The sequence below is a fragment of the Lynx rufus genome, unplaced genomic scaffold (genome assembly GCF_022079265.1).
Source record: "Lynx rufus isolate CCGP_SWC_20201006 ecotype Redwood Valley unplaced genomic scaffold, mLynRuf1.p SCAF_14, whole genome shotgun sequence".
NCBI classification, from domain to species: domain Eukaryota; kingdom Metazoa; phylum Chordata; class Mammalia; order Carnivora; family Felidae; genus Lynx; species Lynx rufus.
Window position 1 is genome coordinate 54,859,358 of NW_025814828.1, and position 16,474 is coordinate 54,875,831.

The window sequence follows — 16,474 nt, forward strand, 5'->3', positions numbered from 1 at the left end:
CTTTCCATAATTTGGCTATTGTTGAGAGTGCTGCTATGAACATTGGGGTACAAGTGCCCCTATGCATCAGTACTCCTGTATCCCTTGGGTAGATTCCTAGCAGTGCTATTGCTGGGTCATAGGGTAGGTCTATTTTTAATTTTCGGAGGAACCTCCACACTGCTTTCCAGAGCGGCTGCACCAATTTGCATTCCCACCAACAGTGCAAGAGGGTTCCCGTTTCTCCACATCCTCGCCAGCATCTATAGTCTCCTGATTTGTTCATTTTGGCCACTCTGACTGGCATGAGGTGATACCTGAGTGTGGTTTTGATTTGTATTTCCCTGATAAGGAGCGACGCTGAACATCTTTTCATGTGCCTGTTGGCCATCTGGATGTCTTCTTTAGAGAAGTGTCTATTCATGTTTTCTGCCCATTTCTTCACTGGGTTATTTGTTTTTCGGGTGTGGAGTTTGGTGAGCTCTTTATAGATTTTAGATACTAGCCCTTTGTCCGATATGTCATTTGCAAATATCTTTTCCCATTCCGTTGGTTGCCTTTTAGTTTTGTTGGTTGTTTCCTTTGCTGTGCAGAAGCTTTTTATCTTCATAAGGTCCCAGTAATTCACTTTTGCTTTTAATTCCCTTGCCTTTGGGGATGTGTCGAGTAAGAGATTGCTACGGCTGAGGTCAGAGAGGTCTTTTCCTGCTTTCTCCTCTAAGGTTCTGATGGTTTCCTGTCTCACATTTAGGTCCTTTATCCATTTTGAGTTTATTTTTGTGTATGGTGTGAGAAAGTGGTCTAGTTTCAACCTTCTGCATGTTGCTGTCCAGTTCTCCCAGCACCATTTGTTAAAGAGGCTGTCTTTTTTCCATTGGATGTTCTTTCCTGCTTTGTCAAAGATGAGTTGGCCATACGTTTGTGGGTCTAGTTCTGGGGTTTCTATTCTATTCCATTGGTCTGTGTGTCTGTTTTTGTGCCAATACCATGCTGTCTTGATGATGACAGCTTTGTAGTAGAGGCTAAAGTCTGGGATTGTGATGCCTCCTGCTTTGGTCTTCTTCTTCAAAATTCCTTTGGCTATTCGGGGCCTTTTGTGGTTCCATATGAATTTTAGGATTGCTTGTTCTAGTTTCGAGAAGAATGCTGGTGCAATTTTGATTGGGATTGCATTGAATGTGTAGATAGCTTTGGGTAGTATTGACATTTTGACAATATTTATTTTTCCAATCCATGAGCAGGGAATGTCTTTCCATTTCTTTAAATCTTCTTCAATTACCTTCATAAGCTTTCTATAGTTTTCAGCATACAGATCCTTTACATCTTTGGTTAGATTTATTCCTAGGTATTTTATGCTTCTTGGTGCAATTGTGAATGGGATCAGTTTCTTTATTTGTCTTTCTGTTGCTTCATTGTTAGTGTATAAGAATGCAACTGATTTCTGTACATTGATTTTGTATCCTGCAACTTTGCTGAACTCATGTATCAGTTCTAGCAGACTTTTGGTGGAGTCTATCGGATTTTCCATGTATAATATCATGTCATCTGCAAAAAGCGAAAGCTTGACTTCATCTTTGCCAATTTTGATGCCTTTGATTTCCTTTTGTTGTCTGATTGCTGATGCTAAAACTTCCAGCACTATGTTAAACAACAGCGGTGAGAGTGGGCATCCCTGTCGTGTTCCTGATCTCAGGGAAAAAGCTGTCAGTTTTTCCCCGTTGAGGATGATGTTAGCTGTGGGCTTTTCATAAATGGCTTTTATGATCTTTAAGTATGTTCCTTCTATCCCGACTTTCTCAAGGGTTTTTATTAAGAAAGGGTGCTGGATTTTGTCAAAGGCCTTTTCTGCATCGATTGACAGGATCATATGGTTCTTCTCTTTTTTTTGTGAATGTGATGTATCATGTTGATTGATTTGCGAATGTTGAACCAGCCCTGCATCCCAGGAATGAATCCCACTTGATCATGGTGAATAATTCTTTTTATGCTGTTGAATTCGATTTGCTAGTATCTTATTGAGAATTTTTGCATCCATATTCATCAGGGATATTGGCCTGTAGTTCTCTTTTTTTACTGGGTCTCTGTCTGGTTTAGGAATCAAAGTAATACTGGCTTCATAGAATGAGTCTGGAGGTTTTCCTTCCCTTTCTATTTCTTGGAATAGCTTGAGAAGGATAGGTATTATCTCTGCTTTAATCGTCTGGTAGAACTCCCCTGGGAAGCCATCTGGTCCTGGACTCTTATTTGTTGGGAGATTTTTGATAACCGATTCAATTTCTTCGCTGGTTATGGGTCTGTTCAAGCTTTCTATTTCCTCCTGATTGAGTTTTGGAAGAGTGTGGGTGTTCAGGAATTTGTCCATTTCTTCCAGGTTGTCCAATTTGTTGGCATATAATTTTTCATAGTATTCCCTGATAATTGTTTGTATCTCTGAGGGATTGGTTGTAATAATTCCATTTTCATTCATGATTTTATCTATTTGGGTCATCTCCCTTTTGTTTTTGAGAAGCCTGGCTAGAGGTTTGTCAATTTTGTTTATTTTTTCAAAAAACCAACTCTTGGTTTCGTTGATCTGCTCTACAGTTTTTTGAGATTCTATATTGTTTATTTCTGCTCTGATCTTTATTATTTCTCTTCTTCTGCTGGGTTTAGGCTGCCTTTGCTGTTCTGCTTCTATTTCCTTTAGGTGTGCTGTTAGATTTTATATTTGGGATTTTTCTTGTTTCTTGAGATAGGCCTGGACGGCAATGTATTTTCCTCTCAGGACTGCCTTTGCTGCGTCTCAAAGCGTTTGGATTGTTGTATTTTCATTCTCATTTGTTTCCATATATTTTTTGATTTCTTCTCTAATTGCCTGGTTGACCCACTCATTCGTTAGTAGGGTGTTCTTTAACCTCCATGCTTTTGGAGGTTTTCCAGACTTTTTCCTGTGGTTGATTACAAGCTTCATAGCATTGTGGTCTGAAAGTATGCATGGTATAATTTCAATTCTTGTAAACTTATGAAGGGCTGTTTTGTGACCCAGTATATGATCTATCTTGGAGAATGTTCCATGTGCACTCGAGAAGAAAGTATATTCTGTTGCTTTGGGATGCAGAGTTCTAAATATATCTGTCAAGTCCATGTGATCCAATGTCTCATTCAGGGCCCTTGTTTCTTTATTGACCGTGTGTCTAGATGATCTATCCATTTCTGTAAGTGGGGTGTTAAAGTCCCCTGCAATTACCACATTCTTCTCAATAAGGTTGCTTTTGTTTATGAGTAATTGTTTTATATATTTGGGGGCTCCGGTATTCGGCGCATAGACATTTATAATTGTTAGCTCTTCCTGATGGATAGACCCTGTAACTATTATATAATGTCCTTCTTCATCTCTTGTTACAGCCTTTAATTTAAAGTCTAGTTTGTCTGATATAAGTATGGCTACTCCAGCTTTCTTTTGGCTTCCAGTAGCATGATAAATAGTTCTCCATCCCCTCACTCTGAATCTAAAGGTGTCCTCAGGTCTAAAATGAGTCTCTTGTAGGATTTGAGGAAGATGGCGGTGTAGGAGGACACTGGGCTCACCGCGCGTCCTGCTGATCACTTAGATTCCACCTAAACCTGCCTAAATAACCCAGAAAACCGCCAGAGGATTAGCAGAACGGAGTCACCAGACCCAAGTGCAGACGAGAGGCCCACGGAAGAGGGTCGGAAGGGCGGCGAGGCGGTGCGCGCTCCACGGACTGGCGGGAGGGAGCCGGGGCGGAGGGGTGGCTCGTCAGCCAAGCAGAGCCCCCGAGTCTGGCTTGCAAAAGCGGAGGGGCCTGACGGACTGTGTTCCAACAGCAAGCGCGACTTAGTGTCTGGGAGGTCATAAGTTAACAGCTCTGCTCGGAAAGCGGGAAGGCTGGAGGACAAAGGGAGGGTGAGCTGCGGAGCCCCCGGACGACAGAGCTCAGTTTGGTGGGGAACAAAGGCGCTCGCCAGCGCCATCTCCCCCGCCCATCCCCCAGCCAAAATCCCAAAGGGAACCGGTTCCTGCCAGGGAAAGTGCTCGCTCCGCGCAAACACCCAACTCTGTGCTTCTGCGGAGCCAAACCTCCGGCAGCGGATCTGACTCCCTCCCGCTGCCACAGGGCCCCTCCTGAAGTGGATCACCTAAGGAGAAGCGAGCTAAGCCTGCCCCCCCTGCCGCCGTGCACCTTGCCTTCCCACCCCAGCTAATACCCCAGATCCCCAGCATCACAAGCCTGGCAGTGTGCAAGTAGCCCAGACGGGCCACGCCACCCCACAGTGAATCCCGCCCCTAGGAGAGGGGAAGAGAAGGCACACACCAGTCTGACTGTGGCCCCAGCGGTGGGCTGGGGGCAGACATCAGGACTGACTGCGGCCCCGCCCACCAACTCCAGTTATACACCACAGCACAGGGGAAGTGCCCTGCAGGTCCTCACCACACCAGGGACTATCCAAAATGACCAAGCGGAAGAATTCCCCTCAGAAGAATATTAAAATGAGTCTCTTGTAGACAGCAAATAGATGGGTCTTGTTTTTTTATCCATTCTGATACCCTATGTCTTTTGGTTAGCGCATTTAATCCATTTACATTCAGTGTTATTATAGAAAGATACGGGTTTAGAGTCATTGTGATGTCTGTATGTTTTATGCTTGTAGTGATGTCTCTGGTACTTTGTCTCACAGGGTCCCCCTTAGGATCTCTTGTAGGGCTGGTTTAGTGGTGACAAATTCCTTCAGTTTTTGTTTGTTTGGGAAGACCTTTATCTCTCCTTCTATTCTAAATGACAGACTTGCTGGATAAAGGATTCTCGGCTGCATATTTTTGCTGTCTAGCACCCTGAAAATCTCGTGCCAATTCTTTCTGGCCTGCCAAGTTTCAAAAGAGAGATCAGTCACGAGTCTTATAGGTCTCCCTTTATATGTGAGGGCACGTTTACCCCTTGCTGCTTTCAGAATTTTCTCTTTATCCTTGTATTTTGCCAGTTTCACTATGATATGTCGTGCAGAAGATCGATTCAAGTTACGTCTGAAGGGAGTTCTCTGTGCCTCTTGGATTTCAATGCCTTTTTCCTTCCCCAGTTCAGGGAAGTTCTCAGCTATTATTTCTTCAAGTACCCCTTCAGCACCTTTCCCTCTCTCTTTCTCCTCTGGGATACCAATTATGCGTATATTATTTCTTTTTAGTGTATCACTTAGTTCTCTAATTTTCCCCTCATACTCCTGGATTTTTTTATCTCTCTTTTTCTCAGCTTCCTCTTTTTCCATAACTTTATCTTCTAGTTCACCTATTCTCTCCTCTGCCTCTTCCATCCGAGCCGTGGTGGTTTGCATTTTGTTTTGCATTTCATTTAAAGCATTTTTCAGCTCCTCGTGACTGTTCCTTAGTCCCTTGATCTCTGTAGCAAGAGATTCTCTGCTGTCCTGTATACTGTTTTCCAGCCCAGCGATTAATTTTATGACTATTATTCTAAATTCACTTTCTGTTATATTATTTAAATCCTTTTTGATCAGCTCATTAGCTGTTGTTATTTCCTGGAGATTCTTCTGAGGGGAATTCTTCCGCTTGGTCATTTTGGATAGTCCCTGGTGTGGTGAGGACCTGCAGGGCACTTCCCCTGTGCTGTGGTGTATAACTGGAGTTGGTGGGCGGGGCCGCAGTCAGTCCTGATGTCTGCCCCCAGCCCACCGCTGGGGCCACAGTCAGACTGGTGTGTGCCTTCTCTTCCCCTCTCCTAGGGGCAGGATTCACTGTGGGGTGGCGTGGCCCGTCTGGGCTACTTGCACACTGCCAGGCTTGTGATGCTGGGGATCTGGCGTATTAGCTGGGGTGGGAAGGCAAGGTGCACGGCGGCAGGGGGGGCAGGCTTAGCTCGCTTCTCCTTAGGTGATCCACTTCAGGAGGGGCCCTGTGGCAGCGGGAGGGAGTCAGATCCGCTGCCGGAGGTTTGGCTCCGCAGAAGCACAGAGTTGGGTGTTTGCGCGGAGCGAGCACTTTCCCTGGCAGGAACCGGTTCCCTTTGAGATTTTGGCTGGGGGATGGGCGGGGGAGATGGCGCTGGCGAGGGCCTTTGTTCCCCGCCAAACTGAGCTCTGTCGTCCGGGGGCTCCGCAGCTCACCCTCCCTTTGTCCTCCAGCCTTCCCGCTTTCTGAGCAGAGCTGTTAACTTATGACCTCCCAGACACTAAGTCGTGCTTGCTGTCGGAACACAGTCCGTCAGGCCCCTCCGCTTTTGCAAGCCGGACTCGGGGGCTCTGCTTGGCTGACGAGCCGCCCATCCGCCATGGCTCCCTCCCGCCAGTCCGTGGAGCGCGCACCGCCTCGCCGCCCTTCCTACCCTCTTCCGTGGGCCTCTCGTCTGCACTTGGGTCCGGTGACTCCATTCTGCTAATCCTCTGGTGGTTTTCTGGGTTATTTAGGCAGGTTTAGGTGGAATCTAAGTGATCAGCAGGACGCGCGGTGAGCCCAGCATCCTCCTACGCCGCCATCTTCCTGTCTCTCACTCCAGCTTTCTTTTGACCTCCATTTACATGATAAATGTTTCTCCATCCCCTCGTTTTCAATCTGCAAGTGTCTTTAGGTGTAAAATTAATCTCTTATAGGAAGCATATAGATGAGTCTTTTTTTATCCATTCTGATACCCTATGTATTTTGATTGGAGCATTTAGTTCATTTACATTCAAAGTAATTATTGATATATATGTATTTATTGACATTTTGTTAGTTGATTTGTGGTTGTTTTTGTAGTTTTTCTGTTTCTTCTCTTTCTCTATTTTATGATTTGTTGATTTCCTTTAGTGATATACTTTGGTTTCTTACTTTTTTTTTTGCATATCTATTACTGCTTTTTTTAGAACAATAAACACCTTTATTACATGACGAGATATAGGGTGGAGGAAGATATATTTGCCTTTCTGAGTTTTATTTTCAACAGATTAAACTCTACCCCCCTGCCCTCTAGCATGTAGCCATCTGCCTGGCCACACTGGCCTGGTCTTGAAGTGATGTATGCAAGAAGCTTTTCCTGCTGTAACTGCTTCTTCAGAAAACTGATGATTTTGACTTTCTTTTTCCTTTCATCATATTTCTTCTTCTTCTTCTTTTGATAGTTTTTTTTTTTGTTGTTTAAAATCTCTTCCTCTGTCAGCTTGAGCCCTTTCTTGTGGCCCAGGATCAGTGCGTAGCAGGACTCAATCCACTGTGGGTCCTGTGTGCTGTCAATAAGCATGATACAGTTCTTAATCAGGGTCTTGGTGCAGACCAGTTCATTGTTGGATGTATTGTAGACAACGTCAATAATCCTTGTTTTGTACATACAATACCTATAGTCTTAAGCGAAGTTCCCCACATCCACCTCAAGGCATGGTTCTTCTTGTTGCCTCCCCAAATGTGGACTGTGTGTATGTGGCAGGGGCCAATCTCAGTGTTGGCAGTGGGGCATCCAAGCTCTTACTTCTGCTTTTTGTAGTAAGGCTTTCCCTTGCCCCCAGTATTGTGGTGATTGTGCCAGGTGTCCTGAGAGATTCCCATTACTTGATACTAGCTGCAAAAGAGGTATTACTATTTTTTTTCAATTTTTGATTTGTGGTTAACATTTGGTTTATATATAACTTCTGCATATAACAGTCTCTATTAAGTAGATGGTTGCTTATTTTTGAACTCATTCTTTATTCTTTTCCCCTTCATGGTTCAGATATTTGATATCATCTTTAACATCCTTTTATTTTGTGCTTTCTATTTATCTTGCTTTTTTTCCTACTCACAGAGACCTACTTAACATTTCTTGTAAGGCTTTTTTAGTGGTCATGAAAGTCATGGAGATTTGTTTACCTTTGTTTCTTTTAAGTTTGTTTATCTGGGAAATTCTTTATGTCTCCTATTCTGAATGATATCCTTGTTGGATAGAGTAATCTTGGATGCAGATTTTTATCTTCCAGCTCTTCTAATACATCATGCCACTCCCTTCTGGCCTGCAAAGTTTCTGCTAGAAATAAGCTGAAATCATTATGAGGTTTCTCTGTATGTAACTGTATTCCCTTATAATCTTTCAAATCATTTCTTTATCACCAATTTTTGCCATTTTAATTACTATATGTCTTGGTGTGGACTCCTTGGGTTGAATTTGTTGGAGGATTGCTGTGTCTCTGAATCTGGATCTGTTTCCTACCCCAGATTTGGGAAATTTTCACGTATTATTTCTTCAAATACATTTTCTGCCCATCTTTCTCTCTCTTCCTTCTGGGATCCCTATAATGCAAATGTTACTACACCTTTTGGAGGAACTGATTCTCAAAGTTTATTCTCATTATTCAGTATTTGTTTTATTTCTCACATGCTCATCTTTATTATTTTAATTACTCTATCTTCCAGGTCATTGATATGTTCTGCTTCCTGTGGCCTATTATTTATTCCATCTATTATATTTTTAATTTCATTTATTGAGTACTACATCTCTGATATGTTATTTTTTATCTCTTTGTCAAGGGTCTCACTGATGTCCTCCACCCTTTACTGACATAGAGTGAGTATATTTTTTCCATGTTTTTTTTTCAGTTTTAATTTAAATTCCAGTTAGTTAATATACAGTGTAATATTAGTTTTAGGTTTAGAATATAGTGATTCACCCCTTCCATAAAACACCTGGTGCTCATCACATGTGCACTCCTTAATCCCCATCACCTATTTAACCAATCTCCCTGCCCACCTCCCTGCTAGTAATCATCAATTTGTTCTGTATACTTGAGAGTCTGCTTCTCAAATTGCCTCCCTCCCTCTGTTCCCCCCCTTTTGCTTATTTGTTTTGTTCTTTATATTCCACATATAAGTGAAATCATATGGTGTTTGTTTTTCTCTGACTATTTTGCTTAGCATGATATTCTCTAGTTTCATCCCCATCATTGCAAATGGCAAGATTTAATTCTTTTTTATGGCTGAGTAATATTTTACTGTATATATATATTCCAATTCGTCTTTATCCATTTATCAGTTGGTGGAAATTTGGGTTCCTTCCACAATTTGACTAATGTAGATAATACTGCTATAAACATTGGAGATGCATGTATCCCTTTGAATTAGTATTTTTTATTCTTTGGATAAATATCTAGAAGTGCATTTGGTGGATAGTAGAGTAGTTATATTTTTAATTTTTTGAGGAAACTCCATGCTGTTTTCCATGTGGCTTCACCAGTTTGCATTCCCACCAACAGTGCAAGAGAATTCTCCTTTCTCTACATTCTCACCAACACCTATTGTTTCTCATGTGTTGTTGAATTTAACTATTCTGACAGGTGTGAGGTGATATCTCATTGTGGTTTTGATTTGTATTTCACTGATGATCAGTGATGTTGATCATCTTTTCATGTGTCTGTTACCCATCTGTATGTTTTCTTGGGAAAAAATTTCGATTCATGGCTTCTGCTATTTTTAATTGGATTATTTGTTTTTGGGATATTGAGTTTGATAAGTTCTTTATAGATTTTGGTTACTAACCCTTTATCAGGTATGCCATTTTCAAGTATCTTCTCCCATTTCACCAGTTGCCTTATAGTTTTGTTGATTGTTTCCTCCACTATGCATAATATTTTTATTTTGATGAAGTTCCAGCAGTTTATTTTGTCTTTTGTTTCCCTTGACTCCAGAGACATATCTAAAAAGAAGTTGCTATGTCCAATGTCAAAGTGGTTACTGCTTGTGTTCTCTTCTAGGATTTTTACGGTTTCAGGTCTCACATTCAGGTCTTTCATCCACTTTGAATTTATTTTTTATGTATCATGTAACAAAGTTGTTCAGTTTCATTCTTTTGCATATTGCTGTCCAGTTATTCCAAGACCATTTGTTGAAGAGACTGTCTTCTCATTGGATATTCTTTCTTGCTTTGTCAAAGATTAATTGACTATATAGTTGTGCGTTGATTTCTGGGTTTTCCATTCTGTTCCATTGAACTATGTGTCTATTTTTGTGCCAGTATAATACTGTGTGGATCACTACAGCTTTGTAATATAATTTGACATCCAGAATTGTGATGCCTCCTACTTTCCTTTTCTTTTCCAAGGTTGCTTTGGCTGATTCAGAGTATTTTATGGTTCCATACAAATTTGTGGATTGTTCTAGCTCTGAAAAATGCTAACAGTATTTTGATAGGGATTGTATTATATGTGTAGATTTCTTCGGGTAGTTTAGACATTTTAACAATATTTGTTCTTCTAATACATGAGCATGGAATGTCTTTTCATTTTTTTGTCATCTTTAATTTTTTTTTCATCAGTGTTTTATAGTTTTCAGAGCATAGGTCTTTCACCTTTTTGGTTAGGTTTGTTTCCAGGTATATTACTATTTTTGGTGCAATTGTCAATGGGATGGATTCCTTAATTTTCCTTCTACTATTTGACTATTGGTGTATAGAAATGCAACAGATTTCTGTACATTGATTTTATATCCCACAAGTTTATTGGATTTGTTTATCAGTTCCAGCAGTTTTTAGTGGAGTCTTTTGAGTTTTCTATACAGAATATCATGTCATCTAGAAATAGTGAAAGTTTTACTTTGTCCGGAAAGGTTTGGATGTCTTTTATTTCTTTTTGTTGTCTGATTCTTGTGGCTAGGACTTCCAGTACTATGTTGAATAACAGTTGTGAGAGTGGACATCTTGGTCTTGTTCCTGACGCTGGTGGTAAAACTCTCAGATTTTTCACCTTGAGGATAATATTAGTTGTAGGTTTTACATAGATGGCCTTTATTATGTTGAGATATGTTCCCTCTATCTCTACTTGGATTAGGGTTTTTTATCATGAATGGATGTTATACTTTCTCAAATGTTTTTTCTTCATCTATGGAAACAACCATACGGTTCTTATCATTTCTTTTATCAATGTGGCATATCACATTGATTGATTTGTGAATACTGCACCACTCTTGCAACCCAGGAATAAATCCCACTTTATCATAGTGAATGATTCTTTGAATGTACTGTTGCATTTGGTTTGCTAGTATCTTGTTGAGAATTTTTGCATACAATATACATCAGGGATATTGGCCTGCCATTTTCTCTTTTTTTAATGTTTTTATTTATTTTTGAGAAAAAGAGTGTGAGTGGGGGATGGTCAGAGAAAGAGGGAAACACAGAATTTGAAGCAGGCTCCAAGTTCTGATCTGTCAGCACAGAGCCCAACGCAGGACTCTAACTCACGAACTGCAAGATCATGACATGAGCTGAAGTCGGATGCTTAACAAGCTGAGCCACTCAGGCGCCTCTGTCATTCTCTTTTTTAATGGAGTCTTTACATGGTATTGGTGTCAGGGTAATGCTGATCTTATAGAATGAGTTCAGAAGTTATACTTTTCTACTTTTTGGAATAGTTTGAGAAAAATAGTTATTAACCCTTCTTTAAATGTTTGATAGAATTCTCCTTTGAAGCCATTTAGCCCTGGATTTTTGTTTGCTGGGAGTTTTTTGATTATTGACTCAATTTTTTGCTGGTTATTAGTGTGTTCAAATTTTCTATTTCTTCCTGTTTCATTTTGGTAGTTTGTATGTTTCTAGGAATTTATCCATTCCTTCCAGGTTGTACAATTTGTTTCATATAGTTTTACATAATATTCTCTTATTGTATTTCTGTGGTGTTGGTTGTTATCTCTCCACTGTCATTTGTGATTTTGTTTATTTGGGTCCTTGCTCTTTTCTTTTTGGTAATTCTGACTGGAGGTCTATACATTTTATTAATTTTCTCAAAGAGCCATCTCCTGGTTTCATTGATCTGCTCTTTTGGTTTTTAGTTTTTATATTATTTATTTATGTTCTAATCTTTATTATTTCCTTTCTCCTGCTGATTTCATGTTTTCTTTGTTTGTTTTTGTAGTTCCTTTAGATATAAAGTTAGGATGTTTATTTGCGATTTTTCTTGCTTCTTAAGTTAGGCCTATATTGTTATATACTTCCCTCTTAAGACTGCTTTTGCTGCATCCTAAAGGTTTTGGACCATTTTGTTTACACTTCTGTTTGTTTCTATGTATTTTTTAAAATTTCTTCTTTGATTTCATGGTTGAACCATTCATTATTTAGCAGCATGTTGTTTAACCTCCATGTAGTTGTGATCTTTCTAATTTTTTTTTTCTTGTGGTTGACTTCTAGTTTCATTGTATTGTGGTAAGAAAATTTGCATGGTATGATTTAAATATTTTTGTATGGTTGAGGCCTGATTTGTAGCCTAACATTTGATCTATTCTGGAGAATGTCTCATGCACACATGAAAAGAATTTGTATTCTGCCATTTTAGGATGGAATGCTCAGTTCAGTTCATCTGGTCCAGTGTGTCATTCAAAGTCATCGTTTCCTTGTTGATTTTCTCATTAGATTATTTATCCATTGATGTGAGTGGGGTGTTAAGCTCTTCTACTATTCTGGTGTTATCATCAATTCATTCCTTAATATTTATTATTATTTTATATATTTCAGTTCATCCACGTTGGGTCCATTAATATTTATAATTGTTAGATCTTCTTGTTTGAGGGTCCCCTTTGTTATGATACTGTTCCCTTCTTTATCTTTTGTTGCAGTATTTGTTCTAAGGTGTAGTTTGTCCCTTATAAGTATTGCTCCTCTGGCTTTCTTTTGCTATCCATTTGCATGATATTTCTCCATCCTGTCACTTTTGATCTGCAAGTGTCTTTAGGCCTGTAATGAGTCTCTTGTCAGAAGCATATAGATGAGACTTGTTTTTTTAATTCATTCTGATATTCTATTTCTTTTGATTGGAGCAGTTAGTGCATTTGCATTCAAAGTAATTATTGATGGATATGTTTTTAGTGCCATTTTATTACTTGTTTTGTCATTGTTTCTGGAGATTTTTCTCTGATCTTTTCTTGCATTTGTCAATTTTCGTGTGTCTTTTCTATTCAAAGATTACCATTTAATTTTTTTGCAGGGCTGGGGTAGTTGTCACGAACTCCTTTAATTTTTGTCTGTCTGGGAAACTATCTCTCCTTCTATTTTGAATGATAGCCTTGCTGGATAGCATATTCTTGGCTGCATATTTTTTTCCCATTCAACACTTTGAATTTATCATGCCACTCTCTTCTGTCTCTCAAGTTTCTGGTGAGAAATCTCCAGCTAGTCTTTTGAGTTTTCTCCTGTGAGTTAAGGACTTCTTTTATTTTGCTCATTAAAGAATGTTTTGGGGGTGCCTGAGTGTCTCAGTTGGTTAAACATCCGATTTTGGCTCAGGTCATGATTTCATAGTTCATGAGTTCAAGCCCACATTGGGCTCTGTGCTGACAGCTCAGAGCCTGGACCTGCTTTGGATTATGTGTCTCCCTCTCTCTCTACCCCTCCCCCCCCTCTCTGAGAAATAAACATTAAAGAATTTTTTAAAAAGAATGTTTTGTTCATTAACTTTTTTTGTAAATTTAATTATAATATGTCTTGGTGTTGACCTGCTTTTGTTGATTTTGATGAGAGTTCTCTGTACCTCCTGGATATGTATGACTTTTTCTTCATATTAGGTAATTTTTTGGCTATTTTTTCTTCAAATATATTTTCTGTCCCCTTTTCTCCATCTTCTTCTTTTTGATGTCCTATAATACAAATGTTATTATATTTGATGTAGTCACTGAGTTTCCTAAATGTTTCTTGTGTTGTGTAATTCTTCCTGTCTTTTGTTCATTTTCATTACTTTCCATTATTTTGTCTTTTATGTCCTCTGCTTCTTCCAACTTGCTGTTAATTGCATCAATCCTGTTTCCAATCTTGTTTATTGAATTCTTCATCTCTGATTTTCTTTTTAAACTTATTTATATCTGTGGTAAATTTCTTACTCACATCTTCTATTCTTTTCTCAAGTCTAGTTAATATCCTTATGATTGTGTCCTTAAATTCTCCATCTTGCTTATAACTTATATCTGTTTCACCTAGATCTCTGGCCATGGCCTAATTTGTTCTTTCATTTGGGAAAATTTCCTCTGTCATTGAATTTTGTCCAAGTTTCTGTATTCTCTGTTTTTGAAAATCCAGTTATGTCTCCTGCTCCTGAAACTAATGACATTATGAAGAAGAGTTCCTGTATTCCCAGGGCCTGGCACTTCAGGTAGTGCCTCTAGTGTGTGTTGCATGCACTGGGCTATTGTGTTTTGGCTGCTCTATCCTTCAGATCAGTTGTATGTAGAGGCTCTCATTGTCTGCTGTTGATATTTTTTATCTCTTTCATGAATGTGGTGTGTTTTAACTAGGTATGCTTTGGTCTGCTTGTGAAATGAGACCTGACACCTCTTCCACCAGAACTAAGACCCTCGGAACTCTCTGTTTGGCAGAGATTGTGTGGGCCATAGTTTTGCTTGTCTTCTGGAGTAGGGGTACTCTGGGATGAGACTCAGGCAAACATGACTAAGAAAGGCAGTCGAACTTGAGCTCAGGGGATTTGGGCTTTGTGTCAGCAGATAGGCAGCCAGTGTTGGTGCTAGACTGCTTCCTGCAGGTAGCTCTGTGTTTATGCTGAGGAGTGGGGGAGAGAAATTATGCCAATCAGCTTTTTTTGTTCCTGGAGAGGTGTCTCCATAAATGCTCCCTCTCAGGGACATACTCTGGAAAGAGTGAATAATAGTCCCTCTGTGTGCTCCAATTGTTCTACAGATTGATGTTTTCACACTGTTTGCCCCTGGATTGTTTGCCTGCCTTCTTTCCAAGAGCAGAGCAGTGCGCTCCGAGTTGTGTCTCAGCCAAGCCCACTGACATTTAAAATACCAGGCTTTTAGCCCTACTGGTAGCAGAAACTCATGAAAAACATCCCAGCTCATTTTCCAAGCCAATGATTATGAGGAAATATTCTCCTTGTGTGTTCCTCTGTGTGCCCCCCCCCACACACACACATATTTCTCAGTGACCATGCCTACCTCCGGCCCCCCTAAACCATGTCTCCACACTTCCTACTTTCTTCAGTGTGGCCTCTTCTCTCCCTTTTGTTGTGGAGTTAGTTCTGTGAGTTTTCAGGTTTTCTGGGGTATTTACGATGGTTTAAAGTTTATTTAATTGTGTTCGTGGGCTCAGAGTAGCCTAGGGTCCTCCTACTTTGCTGCCATCTTTCTCCAATATCCAGTAAGTATCTTGATGATGACTATTTTATCATCTATCTATCTATTCATTCAACAGGTTGCAAGCCCAGTGTGGAGCCCAATTCCTGAGATCAAGACCTGAGCTGAGATCAAGAATCGAATGCTTAACCTACTGAGCCACCCAAGCACACCTATTTATGATTACTTTAAATTCTGTATAAGGCATATTGCTTATTTTTCTTTAGCTTAGATATCCTGCTATAATTTTGTCATGTTATTTCATTTGGGAAGTTTTATTCTGTCTCTTCATTCTGTCTACATCCCTATGTCTGTTTCTTTGTGTTAGGGAAGTTAGCTATGTCTTCTGCTCTTGACTTCAGTGGCTTTATGAAGAAGAGGTCCTGTAGTGTCCTGTCGTGCAGTTTCCCCTATTCACCAGAGCCTGGCACTTCATGTGAGATTGCTATGTGTGTTGCTTGTGTTGTGCTTTGTACCTAAGTCACTTTTCCTTTCAGTCCAGATGTCTGCATTGACTCTTTGCCTGTTGTTGGTTGTGCTTGCTCTCTGTGATATTAGTGAAACCCAGGCAGGCTGCCTCTGAAGGGGCATGACAGCAGAAGTTCTTGGGTTGGGGTGGCAGTGTAGGAAAATATGCACCGAGTTGCTAGTTCTAGGCTATCCCTAGAACTAGAGATATAGCTGGGGATGTGGTGTACAGTAGGCTAGGGGCCTGCGGCCTTTGTGTGCACATGGCTGGGCACAATGTCTGTATGCCTGGTGGCTGGGTGTGGCATGCGGCATCTGTGTGTGTGGTGGCTGGGCACAGAGTGTAGTGGCTGAGGAAAGCCACACTTGTGTGTGGTGGCTGGGCAGAGCATGCAGCATTAACAAAAATTGTGTTGATCCCAAGGCTGAGTCCAGCAAGCTTGGCATGGAGGAGGCCTCAGGAGAACTTGTGGGCATGGTGTTCTGCTAGCAGTTTGGGTAGCAAGTGTCTGTGCAGTATCACCTCCACATGTGGCTCTGTGATTATGTTGGGGGATAGGGGATGAAAATGGTGGTTGCTGGCTCCTTTGTTTCCAGAATCACCCCCACCAACATGCTTTGAAATCGATATAAGCAGATCTCCCTCTGATTCTGCAAGCGTTCTTTTTATGTTGCCTCTTCTTGTGCTGTTGTCTCTTTAAGGGCAGGGACCTTGCCCTCATGGTTCATCCAGTGATGATTCCACTGACTTTTAAAGCTCCAGCCTCCAAGTACTGGCTCCAAATCCTGCTGGTTATACAAACTCACATAATTCAGCCTCTCTGATTTTCAAAGCTAGATGTTATGGGGATTCATCTCCCCTGTGTGGCTCCCTGGTTCTTTTTCCTCTCAAGGACCTCAGTTCCCTCCCTCTTGTGGGAAGCTCCTGACCACCATTTCTGCCTTTCCTAATCTTTCCAATGTGGCTCTTTCTCT

General features: G+C 40.6%; 1 protein-coding gene and 1 pseudogene across 1 annotated transcript in view; one reads left to right on the forward strand and one right to left on the reverse strand.

Moving 5' to 3' along the window:
* DACH2 (dachshund family transcription factor 2) overlaps nucleotides 1-16,474 on the forward strand; it is a 736,007-nt gene that overhangs the window by 362,984 nt on the left and 356,549 nt on the right. The gene's annotated exons all lie outside the window — the stretch shown is intronic.
* Nucleotides 2,797-7,504, reverse strand: LOC124509120 (40S ribosomal protein S8-like; annotated as a pseudogene).